At 42.4% G+C, this 21,477-nt stretch overlaps 1 long non-coding RNA gene across 1 annotated transcript; it reads left to right on the forward strand.

Moving 5' to 3' along the window:
- Window positions 1-13,612: 13,612 nt before the first annotated feature.
- Window positions 13,613-18,744, forward strand: LOC307214453. The gene is made up of 2 exons (XR_013838107.1): window positions 13,613-13,725; window positions 18,423-18,744. It is a non-coding gene; the product is annotated as an uncharacterized lncRNA (long non-coding RNA).
- Window positions 18,745-21,477: the final 2,733 nt, after the last annotated feature.

Below are 21,477 nucleotides of genomic sequence, written 5' to 3' on the forward strand. Positions count from 1 at the left end.
GTAAGGCTGCCTCATTGTCTGCTTAGGCAAATACTGAATTCATTGCCTACAATATCCCCAGGTACCTAGGTAGGTGAGAACAGAAAGCATAGGAGCCAAGGGGTCTTTCCCCCCAATAAAATATTTGAGGGGCCAGGCCCCTCAAAGTTGATGGGCCATTCAAGTGGTTTTTGTGCATGTGAATATGTGGGGTGGGGCGGGGCTTACCTGACGCCCCCCCCCCCAATATTTTATTCATGTTGGCACCCCTGACAGAAAGCACTTTGTGTCAAAGCAGGAGGATAAAAGAGGAAAAGCCAATGGGAGCAATGCAGTAAATGCCAAGTGATGGTTGTGTTACGGGATTTGAAGTTACATCTCTAATATCCAGTTACAGATAGGTAGTCGTGTTGGTCTGCCATAGTCAAAACAAAAATTTTTTTCCTTCCAGTAGCACCTTAAAGACCAACTAAGTTAGTTCTTGGTATGAGCTTTCAGAAGTGTGCATGCACACGAAAGCTCATACCAAGAACTAACTTAGTTGGTCTTTAAGGTGCTACTGGAAGGAAAAAATTTTTTGTTATCTCTAATATCGTTCCCCTGGGAAGGCTTCTTTTTCACGAGGTGTCACTTCCCAGAAGGCAGTGGTGCAGTGTGGGAGGGGAGATGAAGGGGCCATAGCCCCAGGTCCCCTTTTTAAGGGTGCACAACCAAGCGCCCCCACAACAGGCTCCCTCTGAGCAACACCCCCCAGCACGCCCCACTCACCTGCCCCAGGCGGCATGGGCTTATGCTCTGCCACGGCCACATGGCCCTGCTTTGGGGCTGCTTTTAGGCATCTAGGGGCCTCTATGAGGGCAGAATGTTGGACTAGATGGGCCATTGGCCTGGTCAAGCAGAGCACTGCTTATGTTCTGAGACTAGGCAGATAACTACTATGAGCAGGGCTTCTCAGTTGTACCCGGCATTGTTTCATATGGATTTGTTTCTGTATGATCTGGTCAATTTGAGCTGTCTTGAGAGCCCTTGTGGGCATAAATTAAATTATTGTTGGCATCCATCTGTCTCAAGAGGCAATGAAATGTGCCTCTGGGGGTGAAGTCAAACTGCTACATTAACAGCACTGATGTGGCTTCCCCAGTGCGCAGTCTGGGCAGTGTGTATGGAGGTTCTGGCCTGCCCTGACGACAAGACCCATCTCGTGGCCTTGCTGATGTGGTCCAAAGGAAAGCAGAGCAATACATTTAGCATCCGCTTGACTGCAGGAGTTGCTGGAAGAAGCAACTGTCTTAGGGACTCCAGATTTGTGTAGGGTTTTCTCCTTAGCCTTCTCCTCTCCTAAAGATATCCTGCAAGGCAGAGAAGATCAGAGTTTTCATTCTCGTAGATGGGCTACCTTCCCAGGTTGACAATAAGGCTAACCATGGCGGGAAAAGATCTGGACTCCTCTCTTTTGCAAGCAAATGCTAGCTTCAACCAATCTGGTCAAAGTGATTGGCATTAAGTCTATAGTAAGACACCGCCCAAAGGGACGCAGGTGGCGCTGTGGGTTAAAGCCTCAGCGCCTAGGGCTTGCCGATCGAAAGGTCGGCGGTTCGAATCCCTGCGGCGGGGTGCGCTCCCGCTGCTCGGTCCCAGCGCCTGCCAACCTAGCAGTTCGAAAGCACCTCCGGGTGCAAGTAGATAAATAGGGACCGCTTACCAGCGGGAAGGTAAACGGTGTTTCCGTGTGCGAGCAGCGACCAGAGCCAGAGCAGCGATGTCACGCTGGCCACGTGACCCGGAAGTGTCTCCGGACAGCGCTGGCCCCTGGCCTCTTAAGTGAGATGGGCGCACAACCCCAGAGTCTGTCAAGACTGGCCCGTATGGGCAGGGGTACCTTTACCTTTACCTTTAAGACACCGCCCACTCTGTTGCATAGCCCAAATACCTGCATTCCTAGGGCCAAACTATACCATAGATGTTAAACTATACCATAGATGCTAATGTAAGGTAAAGGTAAATGGACCCCTGACCATTAGGTCCAGTCGTGGCTGACTCTGGGGTTGCGGCACTCATCTCGCTTTATTGGCCGAGGGAGCCAGCGTACAGCTTCCGGGTCATGTGGCCAGCATGACTACGCCGCTTCTGGCGAACCAGAGCAGCACATGGAAACGCCGTTTACCTTCCCGCCAGAGCGGTACCTATTTATCTACTTGCACTTTGACGTGCTTTGGAACTGCTAGGTTGGCAGGAGCAGGGACCGAGCAACGGGAGCTCACCCCGTCATGGGGATTTGAACCGCCAACCTTCTGATCAGCAAGCCCTAGGCTCTCTGGTTTAACCCACAGTGCCACCCACGTCCCTAGATGTTAATATACATAACAGTAAACAATTTATTTTTATTTTATTTTTTTGCTGGAAAAGCTGATAGGGGTTATTTGCAGGAAGGAAAAGCAACTGGTCATAACAATAACAAAAAGAACCCTCAATCTATTGTCATATGTATTTGTATGTAATGTGCAGTTTGGCCCTTAATATCCACAAGGCAATGTAAGGCGTGTGGCATAAAACAAAGAATCATGCTCCTTAATTCAGTTTGTGGGTTAAAGCAATTCAATAAGCAGTAACAGCTGTGGCTTTAATCACTCAAGAAATAAACCCTCTCATTATTTCCTGCCGCATATAGAGAGACAGAATGTGATAACTATACACCAAAAGGAAGGAGGCAATCAGTGGGGTATTTATTTCCTTTTATAGTTATGTAGTCTCCTATTTTCCTGTAGAGTAATGTGCACTTTTCAAATTTATTGTTGACTTAGAGGCAGCTAAATATTCATCAGCAAAATTCTAATGATTCTTTTTACAACATAACAAAGGTTAATGTTGTATTCTTCAATAGATTTATAAAAACTCGCTCACTATATTAATGCTCAGTACATTAATTTAATCATTTTACGTAGCCTGATTATGTTGTGCCCTGCCAGTTAAAACGTGTGAAAAGGCAAAGCAGTTGGGTAAGTGGGGAACATGCCATAACTGGAGGGTGCCCACCAACCTTATACCACACTAGACCTATCCTTATCGGTCCCATGTCACAACCAAGGCCTGCCACATATCCACAAATGATAGCCTGGGCTGTCAGAATTATTTCCTTCATATACCAAGTCTACAAAGGACCCCAAACCCACAGGAAATCATCAGCAACCAGATACTTTCTAGGAACTGGTTCACACCAACCAGAGCCTTCTAATAGTCTGGTGGCCAATGCATTATATATAAGAAACAGTGATAAAGAAGGAAGGAATTACATTAAATGTTACAGCAGATCCCAATTCCATTTAATTCAAATTTTATGCCCATGTTTGTTAACTCCTAAATACATTATCCACCTCCTCCTTTCTTTTGCTGATTTCTGTGCTGCCTCAGACACTGGCACCATCACCCATTTGCTTGTTCTTCTACACATCCTCTGCCAACCTTGTCCACAGCCCAAGTTTGTTACTTTGTGCTAATTTATCTACACTAACTGAAAACATACAGGGGAAGCTGAAGGCCAGTGTTCAGCTAGGTAGCCAAGGTTCTCATAATATTCTGAGCTTGAATTGGAACTGAATGACCAGTGGGGAGATGTATGAAGGCTAAGATAAAAGTGAGCACAATCTACAAGACTGTATAGTGGAAATGGGTGAACAACACTAAGGGGTTGACCTTAAAGATCCATTTGATTCTTGAGCATTACTGTCCAATGCTTGGAAACATTTGAGGGGTTCTCGTAATAGGGCTTTTCAGAGGTGACTACTTCCTTGTGGAATGCTTATCCACCTAGCAGTGCCAGATTTAGGCACGTAAGGCACAGGGGGTGCAAAATTTAGATGGTAGGCAGCCTGGTGACATCATTATCTAGTTTTAAGCACTCAACTTAGAATTTTCATGCTTTTTTGGTCAATGAGTGAATTTGTTACCATCTTATTTTTTCTTTTATACCAGAAGATTCTTCTCCCCCCCCCCCCCACTTAGCAGAATGAAACCCATATGTTTAATGGGCACTAAGTACTTTTAGAATGGATATATCAATTGTTTAATGTAATACTTTCCCAAAAGTATTTTGGCTGATGAGAAAATAAATATTGGACATAAAGTGCCCTGCTGGATGGTATTAACACTTTCTGGCTGAAAATAAAGTTTTAAAATAGATATTCTCAAACATTATCATGAGAGGAGATACCTGCTTTAATTATGAAAAAAGTACTTGATTTTCTCTATGGTATGCATCCCTTGTTCCCCACCTAGTGCCAACAAAAAGCCAAATTTCTTACCGTGATGGGCAGGAAGTAGAGGAAACCTTCACTCCTGACTGATGCAGCACAGTGTGTTCTTGGAAGGCTTGGAATCACACTGGAGAAAGGCTGAATATTCCTGCCTTGCAGGCAGTTGAACTAGATGACCCTCGGGAACCCTTCCAACTCTACAGCTCTATGATTCTATATGATCTGTAGATTCATCTGCAAAATGTGTTCATCTTTACCATACAACTTGTAGCAATGAAATTTCCAGTGCTGTTTTTCTAGAAAAAGAGGTGCCAGAACTTGCCACGAACACCTTCCTTGTTTTCTTATAATGGCAATGGCACCCACCTGAGAGGTGCCAGAACTGAGTTCCGGTTAGTTTCAGCTGGAAAAAAAGCCCTGGAAAATTTCTGATATTGCGTCATACATTTGCTGCCTTTATGCCATTGCTGTATTTTACAAGGAAGAGGAATGGGCCACAGTTTTGGACAACGGATCCTAGAGCCATTCATATGTTATACTTCCACCTGTACACCATGCACATGGAATGGGAGTGAGATTGCATCTACTGGCCTCACCCTCAACAACCATACACTTCACCTCGAGAGATCATACATACATGTGGCAGAGTTCAATGTCATGCTATTCCCATTGTTCCACTATGCAAGCACTGCAGTTTGCCAGATGGAATGATCTGTTCTCTGCTAACCCCCACTGCCTGCTGCTGTTCTGGGGAGTCTCCTGACCCTGCCCAGAGCCAATTTCAGGTGGCACACAGGGGGAGGGGGAGGGAGAGGGAGAGGGAGAGGGAGAGGGGGGTCCCCATTGCACAAGCAGAAGTACTTGCACAGGGCTTTCACTGATGGGGCTGTGTCAGTGAATCTCTCCCTTAAAGAGTGAATTGCCTTCTAGTCTTGGTCACAGTGCAGCACTTCAAAGAGTGGTGCCAATCAGGGTCTCCTAACGTGCATTTTTAGAAACAGGTTTCTCTAAGATAGCATCTGCCATTGCTAGGGGGCTGTCATTGAAAGTATTACACAAATGGTATGTGACACCAAGGAAGGTAGTTCTAATAAACCCTTATATTTCCCCTATATGTTGAAAAGGTTGTGGTATGGTCAGCACATGCCTCCACACATGGTGGAATTTCCCTCTGTTACAAGGGGATTGGAAGTGGCAGGAGATCAGTGCGGTTACTGGCCAATGGATACATACATTTGTGTTGCTAAATATGTTTCTAGATTCTTAGTCATAAAGAGCTGTTGAGTCATTTTCTCTGGGCAGCACGAGCAGTAGTTAACAGCTCAGAATGGGAAAATACTTCAGAATATACAGTAAATATTGACCAGTGGTGCCAAAACCTTTAGCAATGTGCTCTTTTAGAGAAATTAACCCAAAAACTAAGGGTGACCAGGGGACAAAAGATAAAGGACTTATTTGACAAAACATGGGAATTGTGTGTTGATCATAAAGGTATAAAGGTGAATGAGATTTTAGAGGAGGTGCAGTACCTCTGGTGAGGAGAAACGTTGTGCTCCTTCTTGGGTAATTCTTCCACCACTTTGCACGCAGCTCTCACCTGTGGCTCCTAGAAGCTATCAGCACGCGACAGCACCAAAACCCTGGGAAATGGCTTTGCTGGGCCAGCTAAACCAGGTGAGGGCAGAATATAGGTCTCAAACCCTTGCTGAGTTAAAGATTTCCCCTGCATGCAAAGACAGGCTCCAGTGGATTAAGTGGGCAAGACCAATAGTAGGTTCAACCATCAAGACGGTGGTTTCTGCACATGCTGTAGAGGGAAGTGAGTGGCAGAAGGAGCGCTCATCAGCATGGGAAGGGAGCCCATCTAGAAGGAAAACTCTGATCCTAAACCTCTGCTGCTTCATGATTATACTCATTCATGAACTAGGCTTCAGGAGTAAACCCTGAATAATGACATCTACCCACTGCCTTGTGCAGCATCTTCAGGAAAAGAAAAGCCTAAGGAGTAAACCCAATACAAATCCGGAGTGGAGTCCCTAAGACAGTTGCTCATTTCGGCAACTCCTGCAGCCTTGTTGTTGTTGTTGTTTAGTCGTTTAGTCGTGTCCGACTCTTCGTGACCCCATGGACCAGAGCATGCCAGGCACTCCTGTCTTCCACTGCCTCCCGCAGTTTGGTCAGACTCATGTTTGTAGCTTCGAAGACACTATCCAACCATCTCGTCCTCTGTCGTCCCCTTCTCCTTGTGCCCTCCATCTTTCCCAACATCAGGGTCTTCTCCAGGGAGTCTTCTCTTCTCATGAGGTGGGCAAAGTATTGGAGCCTCAGCTTCACAATCTGTCCTTCCAGTGAGCACTCAGGGCTGATTTCCTTCAGAATGGATAGATTTGATCTTCTTGCAGTCCATGGGACTCTCAAGAGTCTCCTCCAGCACCATAATTCAAAAGCATCAATTCTTCAGCGATCTGCCTTCTTTATGGTCCAGCTCTCACTTCCATACATCACTACTGGGAAAACCATAGCTTTTACTATACGGACATTTGTTGGCAAGGTGATGTCTCTACTTTTTAAGATGCTGTCTAGGTTTGTCATTGCTTTCCTCCTAAGAAGCAGGCGTCTCTTAATTTCATGGCTGCTGTCACCATCTGCAGTGATCATGGAGCCCAAGAAAGTAAAATCTCTCACTGCCTCCATTTCTTCTCCTTCTATTTGCCAGGAGGTGATGGGACCAGTGGCCATGATCTTTGTTTTTTTGATGTTGAGCTTCAGACCATATTTTGCGCTCTCCTCTTTCACCCTCAATAAAAGGTTCTTTAATTCGTCCTCACTTTCTGCCATCAAGGTTGTGTCATCTGCATATCTGAGGTTGTTGATATTTCTTCCGGCAATCTTAATTCCGGCTTCGGATTCATCCAGCCCAGCCTTTCGCATGATGAATTCTGCATATAAGTTAAATAAGCAGGGAGACAATATACAGCCTTATACTCCTTTCCCAATTTTGAACCAGTCAGTTGTTCCATATCCAGTTCTAACTGTAGCTTCTTGTCCCACATAGAGATTTCTCAGGAGACAGATGAGGTGATCAGGCACTCCCATTTCTTTAAGAGCTTGCCATAGTTTGCTGTGGTCGACACAGTCAAAGGCTTTTGCATAGTCTTTCTGGAACTCTCTAGCTTTCTCCATAATCCAGCGCATGTTTGCAATTTGGTCTCTGTTTCCTCTGCCTCTTCTAAATCCAGCTTGCACTTCTGGGAGTTCTCGGTCCACATACTGCTTGAGCCTTCCTTGTAGAATTTTAAGTATAACCTTGCTAGCGTGTGAAATGAGTGAAATTGTGCGGTAGTTGGAGCATTCTTTGGCACTGCCCTTCTTTGGGATTGGGATGTAGACTGATCTTCTCCAATCCTCTGGCCACTGCTGAGTTTTCCAAACTTGCTGGCATATTGAGTGTAGCACCTTGACAGCATCATCTTTTAAAATTTTAAATAGTTCAGCTGGAATACCATCACTTCCACTGGCCTTGTTATTAGCAGTGCTTTCTAAGGCCCATTTGACTTCACTCTCCAGGATGTCTGGCTCAAGGTCAGCAACCCCACTACCTGGGGTTTGCGAGACATCCATATCTTTCTGGTATAATTCCTCTGTGTATTCTTGCCACCTCTTCTTGATGTCTTCTGCTTCTGTTAGGTCCTTACCACTTTTGTCCTTTATTATGGTAATCTTTGAACGAAATGTTCCTTTCATATCTCCAATTTTCTTGAACAGATCTCTGGTTCTTCCCATTCTGTTGTTTTCCTCTATTTCTTTGCATTGCTTGTTTAAGAAGGCCTTCTTATCTCTCCTTGCTATTTTTTGGAAATCTGCATTCAATTTCCTGTATCTTTCTCTATCTCCCTCACATTTTGCTTGCCTTCTCTCCCCCGCTATTTGTAAGGCCTCATTGGACAGCCACTTTGCTTTCTTGCATTTCCTTTTCATTGGGATGGTTTTCGTTGCTGCCTCCTGTATAATGTTGCGAGCCTCCATCCATAGTTCTTCAGGCACTCTGTCCAGCAAATCTAAATCCTTAAACCTGTTCCTCACTTCCACTGTGTATTCATAAGGGATTTGATTTAGATTGTATCTTACTGGCCCAGTGGTTTTTCCTACTTTCTTCAGTTTAAGCTTGAATTTTGCTATAAGAAGCTGATGATCTGAGCCACAGTCAGCTCCAGGTCTTGTTTTTGCTGACTGTATCGAGCTTCTCCATCTTTGGCTGCAGAGAATATAATCAATCTGATTTCGATGCTGCCCATCTGGTGATGTCCATGTGTAGAGTCGTCTCTTGTGTTGTTGGAAAAGTGTGTTTGCGATGACCAGCTTGTTCTCTTGACAGAACTCTATTAGCCTTTGCCCTGCTTCATTTTGCTCTCCAAGGCCAAACTTGCCAGTTGTTCCTTTTATCTCTTGACTCCCTACTTTAGCATTCCAATCCCCTATAATGAGAAGAACATCCTTCTTTGGTGTCACTTCTATAAGGTGTTGTAAGTCTTCATAGAATTGGTCAATTTCAGTTTCTTCAGCACCAGTAGTTGGTGCATAAACTTGGATTACTGTGATGTTAAAAGGTCTGCCTTGGATTCGTATCGAGATCATTCTATCATTTTTGAGATTGCATCCCAGTACAGCTTTCGCAACTCTTTTGTTGACTATGAGGGCCACTCCATTTCTTTTACGGGTTTCTTGCCCACAGTAGTAGATATGATGGTCATCCGAACTGAATTCACCCATTCCCGTCCATTTTAGTTCACTGATGCCCAGGATGTCAATATTTATTCTTGCCATCTCATTTTTGACCACCTCCAACTTACCCATGTTCATGGTTCTTACATTCCAGGTTCCTATGCAATATTTTTCTTTACAGCATTGGACTTTCCTTTCGCTTCCAGGCATATCCGCAACTGAGCGTCCTTTCGGCTTTGGCCCAGCCGCTTCATCAGCTCTGGATCTACTTGTACTTGCCCTCCGCTCTTCCCCAGTAGCATGTTGGACGCCTTCCAACCTGAGGGGCTCATCTTCCAGCGTCATAACTTTTATATGCCTGTTGTCTTTGTCCTTGGAGTTTTCTTGGCAGGGATACTGGAGTGGCTTGCCGGTTCCTCCTCCAGGTGGATCACGTTTGGTCAAAACTCTCCACTATGACCTGTTCATCTTGGGTGCCCTGCTCGGCATAGTTCATAGCTTCTCTGAGTTCTTCAAGCCCCTTCGCCACGGCAAGGCAGTGATCCATGAAGGGGTCCTGCAGCCTAGCTGGTGCCAAATGTACTGCTTTGCTTTCCTTAAGACTACATCAGTGAGGCCACGAGGGGAATATTATCATCTGGGCAGCCCAGGACCTCCATGGACTCTGCCTCAGAGTTTTGTTTTCCCATGGTGCACTCTTCCATTGCCCCTCAAGACAGACAGATGCCAATAACAAGAAAGGATTATGCCTGCTCCTCCACCGCAATATACACCTTTGAATTATCTCTTCATCTCAAAACCCTGTATAGAAAAACTAAAGAAAACTCTGTAAAAGAAATATAAAGAGAAAGAAAATTATTAGTATTTATAGCTATTGAACTGCCTGTTGTGTTAATAACTCATCCTTTGAATCTGTTCTATTTTTAATGTGTACTTTCAAAAAAAAATTATTATGAGCTATTTAAAAAAGAAAGGCACATCCTTGCGTTACACTTTATGTTGTGGTATATATGTGACACATATTCTTGCCATGTAAAACATGAGTCACCTCTAATTCAATCTTCAGTTCCTTTTCCTTATGTGTGTAGATACAGAAGTATCCTTGGTGATTAGTGAATCATCCTTGCAGGCTCTTTGTTAACATGTCCTCATTAAAGAAACCGTTTGTGTTGCTTTCAACGATTCCACAGCATGAAACCTTTTGAGTGAGAAGCTCATTATTAGATATATAGACCTATGGAATCCAATCAGAAGCTGGAGTGGAGCTTCCTATGGAGTTCCTCTAATGATAACATTTACTTTCTTTCCTGTACATTTGTGAAAATGATTTAACTTCCTGGAAATCTGAACATTCTCATTATGCTCTAGTACAAAAACATGTTTAGAAGTATGGAAGCAACGATGCTGGCAATATATGCTTTTCTTTTCCTTTCCATCTCTACCTAGCTATGAGGAGTGTGCCTTTTTTCCTCCTTTATTTATTTCCCAGACTTAGAAACTGCCCTTCATTACACTGTAGTCTGAGTGTGATTTCCAATACAATAATACAGGCAATATATAATATATACATCAACACCCACACTAAAAATTTATTTAATATAATATACTACCATACCAAGCAGTAATCAAAAGCAGATTAATTATAGACTAAAAGCTTGACACCACTTGAAACCAAGACAGCCCAGTTTATTGTTCCTACAAGGGAATGTGACTGGTGCTGACAAAGTTTCCCCAAACCTTGCCTACAATGTAATTCAAAGTAAATTTGGTAGCGCTTGCTTTGTAGACTACTGAGGGATATTAAGGAGATCAGGTTAGCAAAATTTATTTGGAATCTGTTGATTCGCACCAGTGCTTTTAGACATAATTTCTACCCACTCCTAGGCTAAAAATATTCAAACCAAACTCATCCCTCTGGGATTTAAAACATTTACAATTCCAGATATTGTAAATTTCCATGTTGTTGTTTGTTGTTGTTTAGTCATTTAGTCATGTCCGACTCTTCGTGACCCCCTGGACCAGAGCACGCCAGGTACTTCTGTCTTCCACTGCCTCCCGCAGTTTGGTCAAACTCATGCTGGTAGCTTCGAGAACACTGTCCAACCATCTCGTCCTCTGTCGTCCCCTTCTCTTTGTGCCCTCGAACTTTCCCAACATCGGGGTCTTTTCCAGGGAGTCTTCTCTTCTCATGAGATGGCCAAAGTATTGGAGCCTCAGCTTCAGGATCTGTCCTTCCAGTGAGCACTCAGGGCTGATTTCCTTAAGAATGGATAGGTTTGATCTTCTTGCAGTCCATGGGACTCTCCAGAGTCTCCTGTAGCACCATAATTCAAAAGCATCAACTCTTCGGTGATCTGCCTGCTTTACAGTCCAGCTCTCACTTCCATAATTACTTCTAAAACTGGTTGAGTTTTGGACAACGGGTCCTAACCCTGACATCCTACGTTGCGAGGAGAATCGAACACAGCCACATCCTTTTACAAAGATTCAGAATGTAGGCATTTTTTCTTGCAGAGGCAACAGACTGTTTGGATCCGACGTTTATCAGCTGTGCACTTTCAGAGTGGCACAAAACACCCGAACATACTGAAAAATCCCAATTAACAAATTTATATGCTAATGTCGTTAGCTGAGCTCAAGATCGAGTAATTGATACTGACATATCTGGATTTACACTGCTTTTTAAGCATCTGTGGCCAATTGGCACTTAACTTCTGAGTAATAGAAAACTCTGATAAACTTCAGGAGGAACTCCTCTGAACATAAAAAGCTCCAAACTATAGTAATTTGCCATTCCTTCTGAATGGAGGACTCTTGATTTTAATGAGCTAAGTTCTCCTTTGTTTTTGTGATGCAAAATGTCAAAGAGAAAACCAGCAAAATCCATTACCCATCAAGGGCTAGAAATTGGAACAATAGATTCTGCGAGGAGGTTTGTACATCACTGTTATTGTACAGGTCAAACAATCCTCACGCTGCAGATCTGATATAATAAAACTCTGGTATAGCATTACTGCTCTTGCTATTTCATTCAGCACAACAATGAATAAATGCTGTTGTCCTGCTGTGAAGGGAGGTTGAAAGACAAGTCAACAATGCACCCATAATTATATTGCCCTTTCTCTTTTCCCGTGACAGTTTAATGTTATTTGATGGTAGGAACAATAGTCAGGGTTTTGTGAGCCACAAGTCTGTACAAATCCTGCTAAGCATAGAATGTGGCATTAGGCACAACCCTCAGCCTGGAATATAGGAAGCTGCCTTATACCAGGTCATGTTATTTGCCCAATATTGTCTACCCTGTACATTGTCAACCTATATGATAGCGACTCTGCAAGGTCTCACAGGCAGAGGTCTTTCCCATCACCTGCTACCTGGCCTTTTAAACTGGAAGTGCCAGGAATTGTACCAGAGACCATCGGCATGGCTTCTCCCCCATGATTCCATTATGCCGACGAAAAGTTTGCGACAAGAAATGAATTGGCAGGAGATGCATATTACTGAGAAAGGAAGTTTTGGCACATGGTTGCCATTTTCAGTAGCAACCCACAATAGGCACCATGACTGACTAGGTTAATGGGCTTGGGGTGGTGGTGTTGCTTTAATGTAGTTCCTTTGCTATGTATTTTTGTTATGAATAGTTGAATATTTGTAACTGCCGTTATTCTTATTATTTTGCTCTTGACTTTTATTTGTCTGGGAACTGCCTTGATATTTCCTTTTGGAAACGAATGGTGGTAGAAATTCTTTTAAGAAAAATAATGATGATGGTACTCAACCTGGTGCTGAATGGGTTTGCACCCCTCCAGTCCAGGGGTGCTTACTGATCTAACTTGGTCACTGGAGATGCAGACTGGAGGACTGCTTCGGCTTATGCACCAGCTGTAGTTCAACCTTGACAGTGATAATCTGCCAGCAATGATCCATACCATGGGAACCTCCAGATTAGACTACTGAAATTTGCTATATGTGGGTTTTGTTTGAAGAAAGTGCAGTTAGTCCCAAGTATAACTGTTAAACGGGACTGGGCATTTTGCCTGTATTTTGTCAACTGCAGTGGCTCCAAGCCATTTTCAACCTAAATCTGTCATGGCCTGAGACCCGGACATCGGAAGGATTACTTGTCTCCTCATGAGCCTGCTCATACACTTAGGTCTTGCTTTGATATATCATTTTGGCCCCAGACTTATTTCCTTTGGAGACTGCTTTTGCTAATGTGTTTCATTTTTATTCTTATTTCCACTCACTGTTTTTATATTGCTCCTTTATAAGGTGGTGGTCTATTGGTTTCCTTCCTTCCTTCCTTCCTTCCTTCCTTCCTTCCTTCCTTCCTTCCATTTGCCTTACTGTCATTTTAGTTTCATTTTAACATGACTACTTCCAGCCATCTACTACTAATGCCTCCTATCACTCGGAGAGATGCATCACTTCCCAAAAGAATCAGCACATGTCAGGAATGGCTTGGGAACAGTCATAGTGGAAAATGAACCACACTGAGGTCTTTGTAACATGATCCTCATTCTGTAGGATTGTAAGGGAAGAAGTTGGGACAAAAGAAAGGCAGATTCCATAAAGATCATTAGAGGTTCTGAAGGCTTTTGAAGTGCTGACTTCTGATTTGTTAAATCCATGAAAACTTGCAATTGTTTGACACAGGAAAAGCTTGTTGAAGTTCCCTTGAATGAAATGCTTTCACTGCCTTGCATGGCCACAAGAAGATTCTTCCTTTGTTTATCATCACTGGCTCCCACTACCTCTCCCACTTCGCCACCCAGTAAGTAAAATTTACAATAAAAGCAGGAATGGCTGGCTGGTGGGAAGGGTAGTTTAATGATTAGGATAGCTGGGTGGGTAAGATGGAACCCACTTATGCTGGCCCTGCAGTATTACTATTCTGCGGTACACAAGCTGACGTTCTGTGCAGAACACTAACAATCAACTTTTAGTACCTCTTTCTTCCCAGCATAGTTACTAACCGCCTGTTGCAGCTTTGTTAGCTCCTTGACAATCCTAAAATATTCACTGATGAACCATACCCGTCCATGCTAAACAAACAAACAAACAAACAAACAAACAAACAAACAAATAAATGTGTCCTTTCCAGTTGCCTAAATGCAATTGGGTTTCAAGGTCACCATTGTTTTCAGATTTCAGATTTATTCTGAAGTTAAATCTTCAGTCTAGGTTTTTCATTGTCTCCTTCCTTCATTGTTTATTTCATTGGCATTGATTTGGGCATCTCCAGTAATGCATAAAAATAACAACTTATTATCAGGTTCTTCTTCAGACCTAAGCATAATTATGAAGGTGAGGCTGTTTCTTTAAAACTATTATTCATAATAACAGTCGCTAGTTACTGCTGAAAGACTGGCTGTTGTCCTTAACTATTGTGCTCAAGCCAACAGAAAATGTCATTATACAATTCAGTATTTGTTGTGTTTTGTTTTAGTTGCATGCACTTCACAAAGTACTGAAACAAGGAAATGAAGGCCTTGTTATGAATTTTTTTTATTACTTTATTTATACAAACAGTTCTATATCAAGAAATCAAGAAAAATATATTCTCAAAGCAGTGTACATAAAAACATCATGAAAATGACGAAATCAAAAGTAAAAAAAAGCATAAAAGGCAAAGTGAAGAAGAACACAAAACTGGGTCATATGGGAAAGTTGTTGTTGTTGTTGTTTAGTCGTTTAGTTGTGTCCGACTCTTTGTGACCCCCTAGACCAGACCATGCCAGGCACTCCTGTCTTCCACTGCCTCTCGCAGTTTGGTCAATCTCATGCTGGTAGCTTCGAGAACACTGTCCCACCATCTCGTCCTCTGTCGTCCCCTTCTCCTTAAATAAATAAATAAATAAATAAATAAATAAATACTATTTATTTAGGAACTTTTATACTCTGCAAATAACTGAAGTTATCAAACCAGCTTACAATATATTTAAAAGATAAAAATAAATAAATGATACAGTAGTCGCTACAGCAGGGTACGGATCTAAGTGTCCTTGCCCTTGTCTTCTGCATCTGAGTCTCCTGGCCTAGAAAGGTCTCCCTCCTTTCAAGTAGTCTAAAACTAAACACAGAAAACACCTGACTAAGTCAATGAATTTCTACAATATAGATCCTTGTTGTGCTAAATGCCCCATTTCTTGCAGCTACCAAAGAGATGCCATGAGTTAGCACTGTTCCTCCAGCAGATCTCAGGAAACGGGCAGGAATGTATGGAAAATGTACGTAGATTAAAAAGGTATTGGTTCACTGAGTGTATGTGCCCGGATCGCGCTCATGACTAAGTTGACACAATAGGCAGCACCTTGGAAGAATGACAGGATAAAAAGTTGATAGGTTGATAAATAAATAAATGAAAAGTTGCTCATACTGAGGAGTGGTTTCATTCATACAGATCCCTGACCACCGGTATTTAACTATGTACACAGAACACAATCAGGACAGGTTATGGATCCATCCAGTCCTGGATCCAGCAGTAAATTCTTCTTTTCTTAAACTCAGCATGAAAGAGGAGAGCAGGTGCCAATCCCCTTGGAATGCAGTAATTATCTTCAGTCTAGTGAGCCATAATTACTGTATTCCCTGGGGAGCAGAACAGCCAAACCTGATTATAGCCAAATAAAACCTGTCTAAGTAGAGTCATGATTTCCTTTTTCAATCTGTGGAAGTCCACTAAACCTCAGCTGCAGCTGTTTCCATCTTTTACTCCTTTCCATTATGAATGTAGCTGCCTTGTAAGTAGATATCACTGTTATGTTCTTAAAGATGTGGTTAACCGCAGTGGGATTCTTCTCGGTGAAGGAATGATGAATGCTTGCTTCAAATGTGGTATTGAATGTATTTGTTTGAAGATGAACATCTGTTTCATTTCATACTCCTTTCCCCCTACACATCATATATTATGTTTATTAGATGCACGCTTGCCAAGAAACCTATTTATAATCTAAACAGACAGCACTAGCACTAATTTTAATTTTGTTTAGGTTTTGTTAAGGTATCAGAGCTGCATGTAATTTTAGGGTTTCAAGTCATTATGATTTTTCAGTAATTTTTCAGTGATTGAGCTTTAATCAATAAGAATTTGTAACATTTTACAAATTTAGTATCATGGAGCAGTTACTTCTATTTCAATAAGAGATCATCCATTGTAGAAATAGTTTAGCAAACAAGTGGGATTCCAGTGGCACCCCAATGGCCCCTGGATTTGATTTAAAGTACCTCACAATCGCTTGGTTGTCCAAAATATCTACTTAAAAGCAGGTCAGTAATAAGTGGTTGTGATGGCAAATTAGAGCAAATGGACAAATAATCCGTTTGTTGACTGACCAGAGGACATCCCTGAACTCTCAGCAAAGTGTGGCTGTTTTCATGTGGGCACTTACACAGAACTTTCAAGCATGGCCCGACGAGATCAGATCAAGTTCCATGTAGTCCAGCATTCTCTTACCACCACTAGCCAACTAAGAAATTTTTGGATGACCACAAGCTGGGCACAAAGGAGAGGGCCTTCCCCTGGTGTTTGTCTCAATTATGTGGTATTCAGAATTATACTGCCACAGTAATTCTTCTGTGTAATTCTATAGCTTGCACACCGCATTATGAAACTTGAATAGTCCTATTAAATGTATTTAGTGCTGTGCTAAATTTTCATGATGTTCAATTTGCCTTGTGAAAATTGCCACTTTGAAAGAGCAGAGTTATGTGAAAAAAGACCTACCTCCCACTCTTTTGCACATTTTTGCACACCCATTCTCAGCTATTCTTCCCCTGATCTACTGTTGCTTCAGTACTAAGTGGTTGGGGTTTTTTACTTGAAATTATGTTGTACCATTACACCGCTTTTCAGCCTGATGCTAGGACCTTATACACAATAAAATACGCCTTTTAAAATCTCTTTCTATTCTGATGATGTGCATAAACATCTGGCTTTAAAATAAATTGCCGAGTAAAGAGACTCTCTTTAAAGCCCATTACCAGTTGCGATCCTAAACTCGTTTACTAGAGGGTAAGTCTCACGCAGGTGACGCTGTGGGTTAAAGCCTCAGCGCCTAGGGCTTGCCGATCGAAAGGTCAGCGGTTCGAATCCCTGCGGCGGGGTGCGCTCCCGCTGCTTGGTCCCAGCGCCTGCCAACCTAGCAGTTTGAAAGCACCTCCGGCTGCAAGTAGATAAATAGGGACCGCTTACCAGCGGGAAGGTAAACGGCGTTTCCGTGTGCAGCTCTGGCTCTGGCTCTGGCTCTGGCCAGAGCAGCGATGTCACGCTGGCCACGTGACCCGGAAGTGTCTCCGGACAGCGCTGGCCCCTGGCCTCTTAAGTGAGATGGGCGCACAACCCCAGAGTCTGTCAAGACTGGCCCATACGGGCAGGGGTACCTTTACCTTTATCTTTAAGTCTCACTGAACACAATGAAACGTAATCCCATATAATGTTTAGGATTGTGCTGTCATAAATTTTTAAGACCTGTTGCTTGCTGATGCATATTGTGGAAGGACATTCTGGGGTGACATTTGTGGACAAAGTAACTAGTACTCAGATCAATATACATCACCACAAATGTATGTTTAGTATTAGAAGTGAGTTTTAATTAAGGTGTGGTTAAATGCTCTCTTGTGAGATAAAGAAATTGGTTTTTTAAAGTTGTGAGAGGCAAGCCCTTTTGCACCTAATGCTAAGCCAAAGAATGGTCTACTGCAAATGAGGAACCATCTGAACTACTTGAGAGGAGATCATGACCCCCGTGCTGTCCCCACTGGTCCTGCTGTTGCTACACAGCTGTGAGTTAAGCCACGGTTTGGCTCTGCATTACCTCCAAACCCAATGCTTTGTCATTTGTCTCCCCAATGAGTGGTCAGCCATAGAACAAGCCTTGGCAACTGCTTCTGGCTTGTCTGGAACAAGATAAACCATGAGCCTGGGTTCAGACATAACACTGACTAAGCCAAAGCACATCTTAGCTCACAGCAGTGCAACAGCAGCATGAATGGAGAAGGAGCAAACTGGCTGTGATTTTCCCTTTAGAAGCCCACATGTTTACTTGTTCATGCTAAGCCAGGCTTTGGCTTAGCTTTACACGCAAACCAAATCACTGCAATGCTATCTTGGCTTTTTGCATTTTGTATGTAACGCCTGTCACCCAAGTTACTCTGTTTCATAGCTGTGAAGCCCTCACTTTAATATAGAACCTGGCCCATCAGCTACTAACTGGAGGGCGAAGTCCACACACACAAATAATCCCACAGAAGTTGGGCATCTATATGTTTTAGGCTTAGATCCTATATGTTTTCTGCTGTAGCTTGAATGAAAGAATATTAACTCACAGGTATACATGGCACATATAAGAACTATGGTAGGCCTTGGTTGTGATTGGTTCCTTAATGTTTTAATAAATTAGATTAATTGATGTTAACCAAACTGCTCAGCTAAAACCGCTGTTCTAAATTGCCAATTTTGTCTTCTTCCAGCAGAGAAAATGCCAGCCTTCGTCTGTGCTGTAAAATCTTCTTGTTATAACACGGAAGCAACTCCAGAGCCACTGATATTGTGAAACATCTGGTAACTGCAAGCTGTGAGCTCCTATGAGATAATCACAGGCCTGGAAAATTAGGAGAACTTCCTCAACTCAGTTGTATTTCATGTTTTGTAATACCCCCGAGTGCGGTTACCTCATAATACAGTAATCACTCTGTTTCTGTGCCGTAAATGAAACAGCAGATGCTACGCTCGGGTGTAACGACCACCTCTTAACATAAATAAATGATCAAAGTACCATTATTTTGAACCAAACATATATTTCATGTATACATGTTGATAAATATTGTGGCATATGAGCATCCCTGAGTGAGACATTATTTAGGACATTATTTGGGACCTTATTTACGAGATGTGGAGAAGAGTTGATGAAAGCAGAGGGGAAATAAATCAAATGGGTATTGCAATTTCTATACTGTTTAGGAATTATGATTGGTTTTGCCCTTGTAGACATGCAGAAGATGCCAGAAGACAGTAAACAAAAATGAAGAAGATACATTTTAAAACTCAGAACGAGAGTCTTGCAAGTAATAACTCATGGTAGTGAGCATAAGCTGCTCTGAAGGCTATGGACTGAGATGGAAGGGCCAGAGCTTGGTGGAAGAGTTTCTGCCTTAGATGGTCCCTGGTTCAAACCTCAGCATCTCCAGGTAGGGTTGAAAGAGACTCTGCAGGACTCAGCATAAGGCAACTTCCTATGTTCCTAAGGCAGAGTACACACGTAACAACAGTTAATACAATCTTAATCAATGTGCTGGTATGTATTGGTTACTCAGGGAACTGCTGTAAATAGTTGTAGGAAATTAGGAGCATATTGCAGCAATCACCCAACATCTGTTCTGCTTTCCTAGTTAACAATGTCTAATTATTGAGACATTCATAACTTTGTGGTTCTCTTCTTAATCTGGTCAGACCAATTTTGCTTATTATGTGCGCCAGAATAAGCTTCATACTGCAACTAATGCTGCAATTAATAACACTGAGTTAAGGACTTTTAAGTTCCTTTAATTTTAATGGCAGTTATTTAAATGGAGCTGCAACAAGTGTTTGGCATCAGAAATGGTGGTTTTTCTGATGGAGCAATTTTTCTTGAAACACTATTTGATTGTGTAAAAATTCACCTTCCAATGAGCCTGTTCAGTGGTATTGCTGGCCACATGCTGGAAAAGCTGTCTGTGGACAAACACTGGCTCCCTTGGCCGGAAAGCAGAGATGAGTGCTATACCCTGTAGTCAAATTCAACTGGACTTAACTGTCCAGGGTCCTTTACCTTTTTACTACAGTCACAAGCAAAAATTCAACAATTGAGGAACTCCTCATTGCTCAAAAACATAACATTAAAATGAACATCAATACTGTCCATATTGCACATTGAAGCTTGACATTACAGTATTCCATATATGATGTGGGAAAAATTGAATTGAAACAGCTTAAAATGGAATTGGATCCTGCCCATTTCCTCCCCCCTGGAATGCTAATCTGCAAAAAGTGATGCAAATGTTAATTGGCACATGTTTGCAGCATCTGGTTGCTTTTGCTTAATAGCAAACAGGTATTTTTATATCATTAATTAGTGACTTTATTTAAATATTGTGTTAGAAAATCAAATCCACAATCAACCAGTGAATTTGCTCTTGTTTAACTCAAAGAGTAAAGACAAGTGAAATTGTGCAAACAGCCCTACTTTATTTTTGTCCTAAATATTAATTTTTCATCGCTGTGTTTTGAAAGGCAGAAAAATGTGACATGTTTCAAAGGGCTACTTTATAATTAAGAAAAACATTGGCAAACACACGTACACACACATTTGAGGCTGGGGGTGGGCTCTGTAATGTTCAGCTGTAACAAAACAGTCTGCAAACAAGACCACAAGCCAAGACCATTTTTATCCATAAATATTTCACTTCCAGAGCCGACTATGGGAAATTTATACACGGGCTCTAAGGACTTAAGCAATTGTGAGTATGACACACATGTGAAAAGCAGAATTAGTATTAGTATTATTGATGTCTCCCCCCACCCCCAAGTACACACTCTCCCCAGCTCATTGCAGGTTGATTTGGAAATCAGCTAATCCACATTGGAAAGTCGCCCACCTCATCTGCACAGGAACTTCAGTCCTCCCAGTGCCCTGAACCTCTGATTTCTCCTTTCTTCATAATAGACTGGACTCATGGCAACAGCCAGTGGCATGGTGCATCACCACCACCCATCACAACCTGGGACAGGTGCGCTCGCAAAAATCAGTTAATGTGGCAGCAGCTATGCTAGCTGGCTGCTCAAGACTGCTGCTTTGAAAGACAGACAGAAAAGGGGGCAGTTCTTTGACCACCTCGTAAAAGCAAGATATTTCTTTTAGTTTGGTTTGGTTTGGGTTTTTTCAGATTTGTTTTTTAAGGCTGCAGAAATGAGATGGAATGGAGTTTAGAATGAAAATTGTGAAAGTGGCACAAACCGGAACTGTTTTCCCACCCCTAGCTGGTATCTGCAAGTATCATGACTTGCCAGCTTTCCCTTAGAATTTAATCACACTGTCACCTAATGTGGCTTCTAAATTGAACCAATTGTGAGTAGAACATATTCTTGGCTTGTTGTGTGCTGTATGTGGAAGCTTGGAATATCCCTATAAACACAAGCTGCTTCTCATTCCTAACCCCCAAAGTAAATGAGGCCTTTTGACAGCTCCAGTCAAAAACTTGGACAACCTTCATAGGTTATTTGAATGTTTAATGGAACATTTGAAAAGCCTGATTTAGGTGCCAACCCACCTTCCCTTCCCTCAAGCCCTTGGGAAGCCGGTAACTATGCAGATATTGAAGGACTTCTATCATTTGCATTTGAGATCATGCGCTTTATCTACAAGTTCTACAGTTCCCAGCTACAAATAATACAGTACAACTGAATACAGGGTTCCTTGGCTGAGAAAGAGCATTATATTCATATGCAGTCAGAGATGGTGGAACTTGAATTTATAATCTCAGATTTAAA

Source organism: Podarcis cretensis (genome assembly GCF_951804945.1).
Source record: "Podarcis cretensis genome assembly, chromosome: 4".
NCBI lineage: Eukaryota > Metazoa > Chordata > Lepidosauria > Squamata > Lacertidae > Podarcis > Podarcis cretensis.